Source organism: Giraffa tippelskirchi, chromosome 1, assembly GCF_054371585.1.
Source record: "Giraffa tippelskirchi isolate mGirTip1 chromosome 1, T2T-mGirTip1v1.2.pri, whole genome shotgun sequence".
Lineage (NCBI taxonomy): Eukaryota > Metazoa > Chordata > Mammalia > Artiodactyla > Giraffidae > Giraffa > Giraffa tippelskirchi.
In genome coordinates, this window is record NC_137275.1 from 114,460,727 (window position 1) to 114,477,438 (window position 16,712).

The following is a 16,712-nucleotide window of genomic DNA, read 5'->3' on the forward strand; positions in this document are numbered from 1 at the left end:
TATATGACATCTGTGGTAGATTCTAAATAAGAATTAATCTCTGATTACAGAGAAATTTACATTAATTTACATTAATCATTTCCACTGATTACAGTAGAATTTCACTTTATAATTGTATGCAGGTAAAATCAACAACTGTGTATTTTTTACTGTCTATAGCAGTAACTGTTCCATCACAGTGTTTTATGAAGCAATAATATAGTGTCTAAGCAGAAAAAACTGTGGATACAAATAATTTATCCTACTGGACAACAAAGAGATTTCCATCAATAAATCAAGAAATCAGGTTATTTTTTCATGTAAGGCAGCCCCAGGTGAGACACTTATAACTAAAATAGAAGCCATGATTAATGATGTTTGAATTTCAGAAGTTTGGAAATTTGACATCAATTTATTAAATGTCTGGAAATCCACAAGACAGTCCATACCTCAAACAATTATCTAAATTTCTTTACATCACTCATCCATCACGTCCTACACTGGGGAAGCTTCTGATTTATCTGACTTTAATTATGTCCAAAGCTATGTGAATTCATGGTATTCCTGTCCAAAAACATGAATTTTTACTACTGACTCAAATCTAAAAATAGTATTTTTACTGAAAGAGTCCTTGAAGCAGTTGCTAAGGAACCAGCTTTGGAAAAAGAAGACAAAATATCATCAAAATCTCTTAGTTAAAAAGGAGAAAAATTCTGAAAAGCAGTCACTTCTCAGGGAAGCTGATATGTAATAATCAACTTTTTCAGGCCTCGCTTATCCTTAATTGTCACACCATGAAACTGCCTTTTTACTCAGCTCTCTGAACCATGTAACCTATGTTCTGATATTTCCCAAGTTGTCATCTGTTAAATTTAATAACAATTCACTTTTCAGATGCAGAGATTTCAGCGACATCTAGAGTCCTTAGGCTACACTACAAACATATGCCTGATCCTTGTCTGTAGGAAATTAAATATCATGTTAGGATGTAAGATATATATATGTACATGTATATGACAATTACATTAGTGTCTTGGTCCATGTTAATTGTAATGGATGGTCAGAAGAAAAGACATTTGTTTGAATCTCTAAAATCACTTGTAGGAATTAATCTTTTCTTTCAAAAAAGAACTACACACAATGCACAGTTATCAGCCAGAATTTTCTAAAGGTCTTAAAATATACATAGTAATCTTTAGCTTGGTTAATTGAATTTTAGGAACTGTATTTTTTTTCTATTTGAGGACCTTCACGGAATGCTATAAGGATTTCAGCTTCAGGCAATGGCTTACATGAAAACAGTATAGAAACAACCCTGCTCACCCAAAGATTATACAGGTTGAAAACCTATTTTCCCCTTTTCAGGGAGAGCTTAAGCAATGAACCTAAGAGAGGGGTAAAGACACAGTAACATGGAGTAATGATTAACTAAGGAGAAGATGGCTCTCCATAATTAGAGATGAGAACTTACTTAGCCAGGACCTATGGACTGTGACATTTCCCTGAAGAGCTTGAATTAGTCAAGTAGTGTTACTTTCACACTGACTCATTTGGGAAATTCACAAACTGAACAAATCTGGTGAACTGACATCATGTCAGAATTCCCTATTTGCAGTCATAGTTCCAGCCTCTTTTTGTCCTTTGTTAAATAGATTGCCCCAGTTAAATGCATATGTGTTTTCTTTACCTGGGCTCAGAATAATCACAGTTGGGTAGCTACTACCATAAGATAATTTTTATTATAAGAAATGAAAATAACTGGGTACTAATTCTCAGAACATGCCTGTTTTCTAATATCTTATTTGGTTTTGGTTATAAAAATACTAAATATGATTGCAATTTTATCAAATTATCATCACATTTGAATATTCTCTAGTTTGTTCTTTTCTATATTTAGCTAAACTCTAGAATGACTTTTTAAATTTAATTTGTGTTCATTTGAGTAACTGTATGGGATGACCTGAGTTATTCCTAAAAGTCACTAAAACAGTTATTTCTGAAACATTTAGAAGGGTAATGTGAAGAATTTGTATTTTTACCGAGCTGCTATCTTACCTAAAGCTTGCACATTATCACTTGAAATGATGAACCCTGTGTTGCAACCAACAGGGAGGCTTTTTAAAATTATTATTAAAATAACTGACCTTTGTGTGAAGTGCACTTCCTGAAGGCACGATAAATGATATGGTCTGGTAAGGTACAGACTTGTTAACCTAATGGAGATGATGACAGAGGTTTTTAGAGACGTTTATAGGTTTTTCTTTGTAAGGACGCTATGGCTTGTTTTCTAAATGAAGAAGATAAAAGTTAACACTGATTGATCCCATGGAGAAGGAGTCAATAACCACTGCAGAGACAAATATAATAAAATAATATTGAGCAGAGAAAGATTCCATAAGACTTCATCCTTAATGTTTGTGGTGGGTTTTATTGCCAAAGGATAGGTTAGGAAGCCAATGTTTTCTGCTGCTCCCACCAAAGGCGCCAGTTGATGATGTTGCCCTCCCATCTCTATTTTCCCTGAAAGATAAGCTCACCAAGTTAACGACATCATGAAGCCATTCTCAGAATCTTCCATTGAGAAGAATAGTATTAGATTATAAGGGTCTGTTACTCAAAAAACAACCTTCAACTTTTAGGGTAGCAAATAGGTTTCAATTTTCTTGCCAACCCTCTTGACTTGTTAGAGACTTCCTAGGGCACGGTCTTGACAAAATTTAGAAGGCCATGGTCAGGTTTGTTGGGGAGGGATATTATGATAACTTAGAGATATCATTTTGGATGACTGTGTAGCACTATGGGTATACCCTGAATCACTCTAAGCAACTAAAGTTCAGGGAATTGATATCTATATCCTTAACTCCAAGGATATATTTTATATCAATATGGATGGAGAAATGTTGTTGCTAATCATCCAAAATATAAAAGCTTAATCCAGAGATGGAGACTTTGATTTGCTAACTCTCCCTTAGATTCCTGACATAGATTATATCTGATAAAATAGGATAATTAATAAAACTTTGTTCCTGAGGTAAGGGAGAAAGATGAAGTGAGAGATACCATCTTTTGTCTAGAAATTCTAGTGATTTAAATCTAACTTAGCATCTCCTTCTCTGCTGACTCAGATGGTAAAGAATCTGCTTGCAGTGTGGGAAACCCAGGTTTGATCCCTGGCTCAGGAATATCCCCTGAAGAAGGGCGTGGCTATCCACTCCAGTATTCTTGCTTGGAAAATTCCATGGACAAAGGAATCTGGTGGGCTCACAATGGGATCCATGGGATCACAAAGAGTCAGACATGATTGAATGACTAACACTTTCACTTTGACTTATTTCCTAAAGGTAAATGTTTGTTGTTTAGTTACTAAGTCATGTCTGACTCTTTTGTGGCACCATGGACTGGCGAGGGTTGCCATTTCCTTCTCCAGGGTTGTCTTCCTGACCCAGGGATCAAATTTGTGTTTCTTGTACTGCCAGGCAAATTCTTTACCACTGAGCCATCAGGGAAGGCTAAAGGTATGTATAGCTTATGATATATGTTATACATCATTTTTGAGCATTCACAAAAGGCATTAAATATACATATTTGTGTATGTATAAACACTTGTGTATAGTGTTTTTAAATTTTAATTTTCTGACATTAAAAATGTTTTCCATTTCTGCTTAAAGCATCTTGGAATTTTCAAACAAATGCACTTTCTACTTCTGCACCAAATCAAGGATGGACAGTTCCTCCTTCCAGTTCTGTTTTTCTCTGATATAAATACCACAGTCATTTCTGCCACCTGGACATGTCCACATCCCAGACCCTGCTGAAAGGAGAAGGGAGACATCATAGTATACATCTTTTTTTTTCATTTTGTGGCTTTAAGTAGCTCAGCTGTGGCTAAGCAGTGTTTGAGATTGCATGTAGGGGAAATCACTACATGTCAGTACACCAGCACTTATTACACTAAAAGGACTGGGTTAATGGATGTGAGATTTTTGGAAGATTTTTTAAACATCAATGCTCTCTACTTAAGCTTTGGTGAAGAAATACTGGATAATGCCATTTTTTGAGGTTGTTTTATCAAGTAAGCTAAAATGTGAAATAATAGCATTTCCTCGGGCACATGGCAACCATGTGTATGTTTTGTTTCATATCATGATGCTCTCTGAGACTTTGTATGTTTTATCAATTAGCCATTTCCCAATTTTGTAAACTATCACATTTACCTTACCATAGGACCCCATACTTCCACAGAATTCTTAGATAAGTTTTTATTTACTCAACCAGAGAAATACATTTTTGCTTTAACATCTTTTGTAAATGGATTTAATTTTGGAGAAGTAAGTGAGAAGCAATTGGAGAAGCAATTCCAGTGAGATAGCTAAGAATAATATTCTGATGCTTTCCTTGTTATAATTTGTGTGCTAGAATAGGCCTTATCAACATAGAATTTTAGAATACATTTATTTATTTTAAAAAATGAAATTGCCCAGCAATGATAATTCTTAAAGTTCCACTTGCCTACATAGAATTTAGTCCATTCCAAGTGGTCTTAATTATTTCTGAGATACTCTCAAGGAGAGTGCTGTTGCTCATGGGCTCAGGAAGAGCCTCTGTATGAGGTCATGATGCTGGTGCCTTTTCAGCCCCAACATTTGGGAGGTCACAATGCTAGATGATTGCTTTTTCCCTGCTCTTCACTGTAACCTACCCCCTGTACTGTCCAAACTCTGTCCCTTCACCTGGAGTGCAGTTCATGTTCATGCACAATTTACCTACATACTAGGAGTGAAAGTGAAAGTCACTCAGTCGTGTCCGACTCTTTGTGACCCCAGGGACTATACAGTCCATGGAATTCTCCAGGCCAGAATACTGGCCATTCAGTATTACTGAATACTCCTATTCAGGTACTGGGAGCCATTCCCTTCTCCAGGGGATCTTCCCAACCCAGGGATCACCCTAGGTCTCCCACATTGCAGGTGGATTCTTTACCAGCTGAGCCACTAGAGAAGCCCCATTTTTCAACTGACCTACACACAAGGAGTATATGACTACAAATTTTAATAAGTCTATTATTCAGGCTCCAGTGGTCTTGTATGGATGTGAGAGTTGGAACATAAAGAAGGTTGAGCACCAAAGAATTGATGCTTTTAAACTGTGTATTGGAGAAAACTCTTGAGAGTCCCTTGGACTGAAAGGAGATCAAACCAGTCATCCTAAAGGAAATTAACCCTGAATAGTCATTGGAAGGACTGATGCTGAAGCTGAAGCTCCAGTACTTTGGCCACCTGATGCAAAGAGTGGGCCCATTGGAAAACAGCCTGATGCTGGGAAAGGTTGAAGGCAGGAGGAGAAGAGGACAACAGAGAATGAGATGGTTGGATGGCATCACCGACTCAATGGACATGAGTTTGAGCAAGCTCCAGGTGATGGCGAAGGACAGGGAAGCCTGACGTGCTGCAGTCCATGCAGTTGCAGAGAGTCGGATATGACTGAATGACTGAACAGCAACAATTTATTCAGGTTTAGTGATAACAAGGAAAAGAAGTGCAAGGCAATGGTGACTTGTAACTGTAGAGTTGGTTCCTACATTAGAACATCTATCTTCCATCTACATCTAGCTAATGGCTCATCCAAAGCCCATCCTCCCAGATGCTGCTGTTGTTATGACCCTGAGAAGTCTGTCCTGCCACTGTCCTCACTGGAGTGAGAAGCACTTGGAGCAGCTGGTGACGAAAGAACAAAGAGATAGCTTTGTTCAGAAATCACCACGAGGAACAAGTGTGCTTTCAAGTCCTTTATCTTGTTCTCACAACCCCTTCCTCAAAACCACACTTTAAGAAGTCCACTGCTATCAGTTCTTCTGACCAACTTCTTGACATTTGTATGTTTATTTTCTTTGTTGCCTGAAGATTTTCATTCAATCACAGCAAGGGGATATATTCCCCCAGAAATATGGAGATAGTACAAATGATTATATATAAAACTGAAATTTACTCTTTCACCATTAATTATATACTTTGTTCTATGTCATTCACAAAAATAAGATATTGAATGTTTCTTCTTTTCATGTGACATATTTTACTAGGAATACATATTTTGATATATTCTGAAAAAGTAAAAAACAAAAAGAACTATTAATATTAGGCATTGGCTCAGTGAACATAATCCATAGCATTTGGCTGAGAAATCCCAAACTTACCATTAATAATGAGAAAAGATATTAATAGCTAGATTTTCCTTGCTGCTATTAAAAGATCATCACTCTGTTGATGTTGCATGAAATATATTACTATGTATTTTATCATCAAGTTATGTCTGTCATGTTCTATTTTCATAATATCGTAGAAATATGTTAACATAATTATTTTATTCAGAACAGTTCTTCTTTTAACATATTCTGGAGTTTCAGTCTACTAAGAAAAAAAAAAGTTGTCTATTAAGAACTCTTCAAAGAGTCCTGAAAACCTTAAAGTAAGAAAATGTATAGAACTAATAGAGTAGATGTCAGTGGTAAAATTCACATTAATATTTAGGTAAAAAATGACGACTGTGAAATTTGAATTGAATGGAAAGACAGCATTAAAATAGCAATATATTTGATTAAAGTAACTTGTGTTACATATTTTAAATCTCAAAATAAAGCTTTTAACTCCCTTGAGCTATGAACAGATTAGTTAGACCATTAGCTCCTTTCATACAGTTCTCTGGGATGCAACAAGACCTTAATATAAATCTTACTACTAACTCTCTTTTCTAGAGATATCTAAACGATTAGGAGAGTGATATGTCAAAAGTCTGCATTTGTGTTTCCAGGTGGTAGAATGGCATATTACTTTAGATATAGCTATCCTATATCACAATACTGCATTCCCCATACCCTTCTTCTCTTCCATGCATCATGGATTATGTTACATGACAGTGACCATGCTAGGGAAATACAAAATGTTTATAGACCCAAGTAATTTTTTTTGCTATGAGGTATATATGGAGAAGATAAGCACCAGCTGCTGTACAAAACACAAAAGTGACTTTCTTCTGAAAATGAGAACACTTTTTTGTCTGACTTTTTCTAAAAGGCAACACATTGGAACTTATATTTTCTTGGTTACACAGGTCTCACCCTACATTCTAGCCTTCTGTTGGCTCCTACAGTTTATTGAATTGCCATGTTATCCCAGGTTAGACAGGCTACTTCTCTATTTCATCCTCTAAGTAATTCCTACTACAAGTCTAGGATGCTGATGTTCAGGGGTGATGAAGCAAATTACAACCTAAGGAAAAGAAATAATAAAAACTAAATTTGCTGTATATTCCGAGTGTCCAGGAAAATAGGAAAAGAAAAAAAAACGCTCTAAATTTTACAGGGGTTATCTCACAGAAATACCCACATTCCTTGTTTGACAAAAGACTCATAAAATTTTTGTAACTTTCCTAGGTAGAACACTTCACTTTATTGTTAGCCTTACCTTAAACCCTATGCCCGGAGATCAATGTGAGTGAAAGAAACAAAGCTATTATAAGTCCTTCCCAAACAGCCATCTATTCCAAATCATCATTATTAGCTACACAAAGACCAAGCAGAACTCTGAAATTATACTCATAAGTATGTATATATAGTGCCAAATCAATATTTTAAGCTAGCTTTCCACTACCATTACCTTTAAAGATTGAGGAAATCTTTAATAGTATTGTGCAGAAATTGTTACTGTGAACTTCAGAAGAGACTGCAAAAAGCTCTGAAACACTCAGGATGAACAATGCCCATTCCATAGGGAGAACACAGGTGATAGAAAGCGCTGGTGTGAGCCACCCACCCTCTGAAAAGCACAGATTCTACATTACTATTAATCAATCATCTGATAAATTGATTTGTGAAAAGTACATAAGGGGCGTTTTCTAGCTGCTTTCTGTCTTAAATATGTACTTTCTGTTGTTCTCTCATTTATTTATGTTAACTATTTACTCAATCTTATGTGCCATGTCTGATCAGACAGGACCACTCAAACTTTTTCTTTGTTTTAAATTGCTAAGCTAAACTCTTTTTAAAAGGAGTAAAACTTAAAAACCTTAATCAGGTGGCTTAAAACACAGAGCCAAAATTTTAGTTGGCAAAAGGAATAGATATAATTTAAAAAATAGTTCTTACACTGTGCTTAGTCTCTCAGTCATGTCTGACTTTTGTTACCCCATGGACTCTAGCCTGTTATGTTCCTCTTTTCATGGGGATTCTCCAGGCAAGAATACTGGAGTGGGCTGCCATGCCCTCCCCCAGGGAATCTTCCCAACCCAGGGATTGAACCCAGGTCTCCCACATTGCAGGCAAGTTATTTACCAACTGAGCCACCAGGGAAGCCCAGAAATACTGGAGTAGGTAGCCTATTCCTTCTCCAGGGGAACTTCCCAATCCAGGAATTGAACCAGGGTCTCCTGCATTGCAGGCAGACTCTTTACCAGCTGACCTAACAGGGAAGCCCTAGTTCTTACACAGTGGTACCCAAATAGACAGTTTTGTGAGTGATTCCTATACAGTGATCTGATTATGACTATCTACATTCTATTTACCAAGTGTATCACTCTTAATGAACAAAATGTTCATTCTAAAATCTTCTAAAACCACAGGACACATATGCACATATGCCTAAAAACTGAACACACAGACTCAAAATGGCTCTAGGAATGTTGACTGGGTCTAGCACTAACCTAAATGATGCCCCTGGTTAATGTCAGTGATGGAGAAGAGTACAGAAGGAAAGCAAACAGAAGCTGGGAGAGGGGAAACCTTAGTTCTGGTCCTGGCTCTGACCTACCTCGGTCCTTGACCTTGGGTCAGGCACATGGTCCTATGGATTCTTTTCTTCATCTGAAAAACAAAGAAGCTAGAGATCTATCTAGATTTCCTCTGTTTTAATATTCTATGGCTGTTGGTCTTTAAGTATTATATTAAGTATAAAAAATGGTTTGGGTGTTTTTATTTGCGTGCATGCTAAGTTGCTTCAGGCATGCTGGATTCATTGCAACCCAGTGCACAGTAGCCCGCCAGGCTACTCTGTCCTTAGGATTCTCCAGGCAAGAATAATGGAGTGGGTTGCCATCCCCTCCTCCAGGGGATCTTTCCTACCCAGAGGTCGAACCCATGTCTCTTACGTCTCCTACATTGGCAGGTGGGTTCTTTACCGCTTAGCGCTACCTGGGAATTTTTTATCTTAAGTAAGTGTTTATTAACTATTGATTCCATAAAGCTCAATTCAATTTATAGCTCATTTTGATTCTAATTGCTAATGCATTTATGGTGATAAGTCAAAAGACCTTAGCATTGCATTCTCCAGGTAAACTGTTTTATTCCTTCAAAGTGTATGCTAATCATTGCATTTGTTAGATATCTAGTACTTTTCCTTAGAACAGAGGTTTAGTTCATTTATTTCAGCATTTGCTGTGAGTTACTGTCCAAATAGATACTCATTTCTTTGAATTTTATAGCCATCCCTATTGTAAAATGGCTTTAGGCTTCTATATGAGTATTACCACTTAGTATGTAAATTCAAATATTTTAATTTTCATTCTTAGCTTTTCTTATTGAGGCACAATTCACCTTTATAAAGTATAGTCTAGTTTAAGTAGCTAAGTCATGTCCTACTCTTGCTAGCCCATGGACTGTAACCCATCAGGCTCTGCTGTCCATGGGATTTTCCAAGCAAGAATACTGGAGTGGGTTGTCATTTTCTTCTCCATTTATAAAGTCTAATTCGGTGGTTTTTAGTAGACTCAAAAGTTGTACAACCATCACTACTATCTATTTCCAGAACACTTTTGTTTATTAACATTTTCTAAGGAAATCCAGAATGACATTCTTCTTTTAAAAATCATTTTTATGAAGATAAAGTTAATATTAATATAAATTATTTGATCTAAAATTTATACTTTTACAAAATTTAACTTTTTAAAATTTAGATTTGCTCTATTTGCCTTCTGTTTTATTCAACTTCTCTTCATCATGTTAGTGTGGGAAAGACTCCTGTCTTAGGGTTGTGGGGATGGCCAAACATAGAGCCCAACAATGGAAATATGAAATTGACAGCAATTTCTTAGTCACATTTGCTCATAGCCCCAGTGAAGATGATACTGGCCTCAATGCAGGGCCACATGTTGTTGCACTTGGAATAAGGAACCAGGAGATTCCAGAGCCAGGTTTTATAGTATCAAGAGGAGGAGTGTCCCCTCGTTCCTGCTGGAGGATCTGATTGGCTTGTTTGAATAATTCTGTGGGCTGCTGGGAACTGAAACTCACTAATGAGGGACAGACAGATACCATGTCTATTCCCTTGATAAGGAGGACTGCTTTTCCTATGGAACTTTACCCAAGAGAACAGAGTGAGGGGAGAGATTTGCCAAAGTTCCTAAGCCATTCGGAACCTCCTTATTTTAGCAGATCTCAAAACTGCATATAATATTGGACCTTAATTTATTTTTGTCTTTTTAAAATTAAATCAAAGGTGCTTTAAATTCTATTGTGCTTTATAATTTTCAGAGATTTCAAACACATGATTTCATATAACCCAATGGTATTTTTTTTAATTAGTTTATTTATCTATTTTTTAACTTTACAATATTGTATTTGTTTTGCCATACATTGACATGAATCCACCATGAGTGTACATGATTTCGCCTTCCAGAACCCCTTTCCCAACTCCCTCCCCATCCCAACCCTCTGGGTCATCCCGGTGCACCAGCCCCGAGCATCCTATATCATGTGTCAAACCTGGACTGGCGATTCCTTTCACATATGATAATTTCCATGCTTCAGTGCCATTCTCCCATATCATCCTGCCCTTGCCCTCTCCCATACAGTCCATAATACTGTTCTATTTATCTGTGTCTCTTCTGATGTCTCGCATACAGGGTTATCTTTACCGATTGACTAAATACCATATATATGTGTTAGTATACTGTATTAGTGTTTTTCTTTCTGGCTTACTTCACTCTGTATAATAGGCTCCAGTTTCATCTACCTCATCAGAACTGATTCAAATGTATTCTTTTTAATGGCTGAGTAATATTCCATTGTGTATATGTACCACAGCTTCCGTATCCATTCATCTGCTGATGGGCATCTAGGCTGCTTCATGTCCTCGCTATTATAAACAGTGCTGCAATGGACATTGGGGTACACGTAATCCCTTTTTCTTTATCCCTATTGCCCCCTCTTCCTTCTTCCCAATGGTAACCACCAGTTTGTTCTCTATCTCTGTGAGTTTGATTTTTTTTCTTTTATTCACTTAGTAGTTGTAATTTTTAGATTCAATATATAAACAATATCACACATTATTTTTCTTTCTTGTCTTACTTATTTCACTAGCATAATGCCCTCCAAGTCCACTCCTGTTGCTGCAAATGACAAAAAAAAAAAAAAATCATTCTTTTTATGTTTGAGTAGTATTCTATTGTGTATGTGTGTAGTGTGTGTGTGTGCACTTAATATATATATATATATATATATATATATATATACACACATATATCATGTTTTCTTTACCCATACATCTGTTAATGGATACTTAGGTTGCTTCCATACCTTGGCAATTATAAATAATGCTGCTATGAATATTGGGATGGATGTATCTTTTCAAATTAGGGTTTTGCTTTCATCAGATATATTCCTAGAAATGGAATTTCTGGGTCACATGGTAGCTCTTAGTTTTCTGAGAAATCTCCATGCTCTTTTACATAGTGACTGTACCAATTTACATTACCACCAACAGTGTACTAGGGCTTCCCTTTCTCTACATCTTTCTCAACATTTGTTATTTGTGGGGGTTTTTTGATGATAGCCATCTGACAGTAGTGAGATGAAACCTCATTGTGGTTTTAAGTTGCATTTCCCTTATCACTAGTGATATTGAGCATCTTTTCATATGTCTGTTGATTATTTGGATTTCTTCTTTGGAAAGATGTGCATTCAGTTCTACTGCTGCTGCTGCTGCTGCTGCTAAGTCACTTCAGTCGTGTCCGACTCTGTGCGACCCCAGAGACGGCAGCCCACCAGGCTCCCCCGTCCCTGGGATTCTCCAGGCAAGAATACTGGAGTGGGTTGCCATTTCCTTCTCGAATGCATGAAAGTGAAAAGTGAAAGTGAAGTCACTCAGTCGTGTCCGACTCTTAGCGACCCCATGGACTGCAGCCTCCCAGGCTCCTCCGTCCATGGGATTTTCCAGGCAAGAGTACTGGAGTGGGGTGCCATTGCCTTCTCCGTCAGTTCTACTAATTTTTAAATTTTTTTTTATGTTGAGTTGTATGAGCTGTTTATATATGTTTAATATTAACCTCTTATCAGTCACAACATTTGCAATTATCGCATTCAATAGGCTGTCTTTTCTTTTGTTGATGATTTCCTTTGCTGTGCAAAAACATTAATTGGATCTCTTGTGGCTATTTTTACTTTTGTTTCCTTTTCATTGGGCAGCAAATTTTAAAAATATATCGCTAGAATTTATTCAAAGAGTGTTCTGTCTATGTTTTCCTCTAGGAGTTTTATGGTATCCAGTCTTACATTTAGGTCTTTAATCCATTTTGAGTTTATTTTTGCTTATGGTATTTGAGAATTTTCTAATTTCATTCATTTACACATAGCTGTCCAGTTTTCCCAGCACCAGCACTGCTTATTAGAGGGGCTCTTTTTTCTCTACTATATATTCTTGGCTTCTTTGCTGTAGAGTAATTGACCGTAAGTGTGTGGATCAACTCTATTCCATTGATCTATGTGCCTCTTTTTGTATCTTTACCATACTGTTTTGATTACTGCATCTTTGTAGCATAGGCTGAAGTCAGAGAGCTTGAATCCCCCAGCTCTGTGCTTTATCAAGATTATTTTTGCTATTCAGGGTCTTCTGTGTTTCCATCCAAATTGTAAAATCATTTATTCCAGTTCTGTAAAAACTGTCATTGGTAATTTTATAAGAACTGCATTGAATCTGTAGATTGCCTTGGGGAGTATGTCCATTTTAACAATATCAAGTCTTCTAATCCAAGAATACAGTACATTGTTCCATCTGTTTATGTCATCTTTTATTTCTTTCGTAAATATCTTATTGTTCTCTAAGTGTCCAAAGACATGATAGAATCTCATAAGTTTGAAAATAATATTCTATTGATAGTGGCAAGAAAAACCAGATAAATAGAACTGTAACACATTGTGTAAGAATTCTATACCTAAAATAAGGGACTGTAAAAGCTAGAGAACTAGCCTTAGAAATACATTATCCTTAAGGGTATTTTATTAGCTTAATTTAAAAATTAAGACTAAATATTTTAGGAAAAAAAGATAATATTGTTTACATCAATTTCATGTTTAGAGACAGTTGTAATTGGCTTCATTAGTACAAAAAATTAAAAACAAAATGAAAAATGGAAAAAAAAAGTGGTGAAAGTGAAGCGTTTAAAAAGTAGAAAATATAATTTTAATCTATAATGAGATACAATAGTTTTTGAGTCATAGATATATAGGAACATATATATTGGACATTGGTTCTCATAGTTATTCCTTTATTTAAGTCGACATACATTTCTAATATACTTTATTATTATAGGTATAATTAACACATTGCTATAGTTTTTAATTTGAATAATACATTTTTCCTTTTTGTTCTTTGATATTTTTCATCTTCATTTGAGAAAATATTGAGGAAAAATGTATTTAACTTTGAATTGTTTTGTTTCCTAGAGCTTCCTAATTTTGTTTTGCTATAAATAGAACAAAACTATTTTATATTTTTCTGATCTTTGATTCAGTCTTATTTGAAGTAGTATTACAGGGATATACATATTTATGATAAGTAATTATGACCTTGTAATGAAACCATGTTGTTGTTTGGTCGCTAAGTTGTGTCCAACTCTTTTCCAACCCCATGGACTGTGGACCACCAGGCTCCCTTGTCCATGGGATTTTCCAGGCAAGAATACTGAAGTGGGTTGCCATGCTCTCCTCCAGGGGATCTTCCCAACCCAGGGATCAAACCCATGTCTCCTTCATTGGCAGGCAGATTCTTTACCACTGAGCCACCAAGGAAAGCCTATAGAATTAGGTCAAAGGTACATACCTACCTTTAATCACTGTGGCTCTGCCTTACAGATGTGATTCTTAAATGTCTCAGGTTCATCTGGTTCAAAATATCATTTGAAGTCCACCCTCTACCTCTCTGATCTCTGTAACATACTACCAGCTATGACACCTTCTCAAAAATACCCTTAAATGATTGACTTACTAATCACCTCAAACTCTCTCAGAAATCCACTCCTATCAGTCAAATAAATATCAAGTTGAATCTTCCTCCATCAGTCTAATATTTCCCAAATAATAATGTTTCATCTGGTTCTCCTTAAGAATTTGCCATGATTTATTTCCCAAATTTCCAATTAATCTTCATTCACTTAGGACTATATTACTTTATATAATATTATTTATCTGTTATACTATATCTGGGCTTATATTGATATAAGAAGTGTAATAATCTTTTGAAACATTTTGCATACTTGCATTTGAATCATGTTAACACCTAACATATTTGATTATGCATTTAGTATGTAGTCATATATATGATTCATGTATATGTGTATAAATATACTAATATATGTCTTCTTTCTATGCACTTGCAAACAGATGCACTGTTTCTTCTGTTGAAGATTTGAGAGTCATTATTCTAGGACTTAAGTATAAAAAGATTCTGGGTCTTTAAAAGAATCTAAGTGTCTTAAGTGTACCCTTAAACATTCTGAATTGTCAGAACTGAGAAGGTTCAAGCATCCACACTTTTAACAAGCAATTCTAGTGACCCTGATGTAAATATTTATCAGATCACATTATTTATTATTCTATTTTAAATGACAATCACCTGGCTCAATATCAAATGCAATTATGTATTAAATAACTTATCTTTGTTGATAATTTTAATAAATTTAAGCAGACCCTTCACTGGATTATTGACTGGCTGTCATTCTAAGAGAAACACCAAAATTAAAAATGATAATAATAATTAAAAATGCAGTTTTGTATATTTGCATATACAATGACTTTATTGCTATTGGTTGTATTTCCATATGGAACTCTATAGCTTTAATTCGAGCATAATTCCTCTCCAGTATTTCTGATTTTATGGAACTAAGGAGACTCTGCATGGAAGAAAGAAGACATAAATGCACTGATCGCCAACAAGGAGGACCCTGTCTTTTTATTTGAATATGTGGATCTTAAAGATGATGACCAAATCTAATTCTGCAAATCTAACTCTTTCAAAGAACACGTAAGGAAAATAAAAAGAAATATCCAGGTTATCTATTACCCTTCCTAGACCTGACAGATGATATCCAGACTGTGGTCAACTTGCTCAATACTTAGTTGCTTGGATAAGTATTTGCTTAATGAAGTTTAAGAAATAAGTTTTTCTCTAAGGCTGATACTCTGATAGATTCCATAATGCTTGGATTTGTGCTTTGAATCTTCTATTGTTTTTCAATTGGTAATACATGCACATGCAAAAAAAAATCAAAAACTTCAAAAACAGAAACAAAAGTAATTCTTTCTTTTGCCCCTGTACACAATCCTCTAATTCACCTCCTTAGAGACAACTCTTATTAGGCATTTCTTATATATATTCCCAGAGTCCTTTGAATATGGTGTTGTATATGTTGTGGGCAGGGAGGAATATAGGAATATACATGAATGTAGGCCAGGAAATGCCCTTGATTTTCAATCAGCAGGAGACATGCATTAATGAGTGACTTAGTAGCCTGAGTTAATGTCATTGAGCAGCATATTTATCACCAGAGAGTGCCTTAGATACCAGAGGAAAGATAGTATATCCTTTAAGTAAGTTTGTTTACTCTCAAGGATATAAACGAAAAATTTAAAGCAGGTATTGCTTTCAGCAGACAACAGACATTTAAATGAGAGTGCATTTTAGCATAATGAAATTTATTTGAGGTTTAAGGTACTTCTTGAGATTGTGGCAACAGTGATAAACAGTCAGCTGTTCTTGCAATGTAAAGTCACTGTGTACCCTATTGTAGTACTGTGTTTGGAAAAAAAAAATTTGAAAGTAAAAGGAGATTAAATTGCTTCTTTTGATCCATTCATGAAATTTCTTTGTAATACCAAACTAAAAGATCATAGAAAAGAAAAAAAAAAAATATATATATATATATAGTGGAAAATTCTGAAAGAGATGGGAATACTAGACCATCTGACCTGTCTCTTGAGAAACCTGTATGCAGGTCAGAAAGCAACAGTTAGAACTGGACATGGAACAACAGACTGGTTCCAAATAGGAAAAGGAGTATGTCAAGGCTGTATATTGCCACCCTGCTTATTTAACTTATATGCAGAGTACATCATGAGAAACTCTGGGCTGGAAGAAGCACAAGCTGGAATCAAGATTGTTGGGAGAAATATCAATAACCTCAGATATGCAGATGACACCACCCTTATGGCAGAAAGTGAAGAAGAACTAAAGAGCCTCTTGATGCAAGTGGAAGAGGAGAGTGAAAAAGTTGGCTTAAAGCTCAATGTTCAGAAAACTAAGATCATGGCATCTGGTCCCATCACTTCATGGCAAATAGATGGGGAAACAGTGGAAACAGTGTCAGACTTTATTTTTCTGGGCTCCAAAATCACTGCTGATGGTGATTGCAGCCATGAAATTAAAAGACGCTTACTCCTTGGAAGGAACGTTATGGCCAACCTAGATAGCATATTT

General features: G+C 35.8%; 1 long non-coding RNA gene across 1 annotated transcript in view; it reads left to right on the plus strand.

Annotated features, from left to right (window-relative positions):
- The first annotated feature begins 3,244 nt into the window (after positions 1 to 3,244).
- Positions 3,245 to 16,712, plus strand: part of LOC145521382 (uncharacterized) — a 186,526-nt gene continuing 173,058 nt past the window's right edge. The window contains exon 1 of the long non-coding RNA XR_014065362.1: positions 3,245 to 3,494. This is a non-coding gene — a long non-coding RNA (uncharacterized LOC145521382). The remainder of the gene's footprint in view (positions 3,495 to 16,712) is intronic.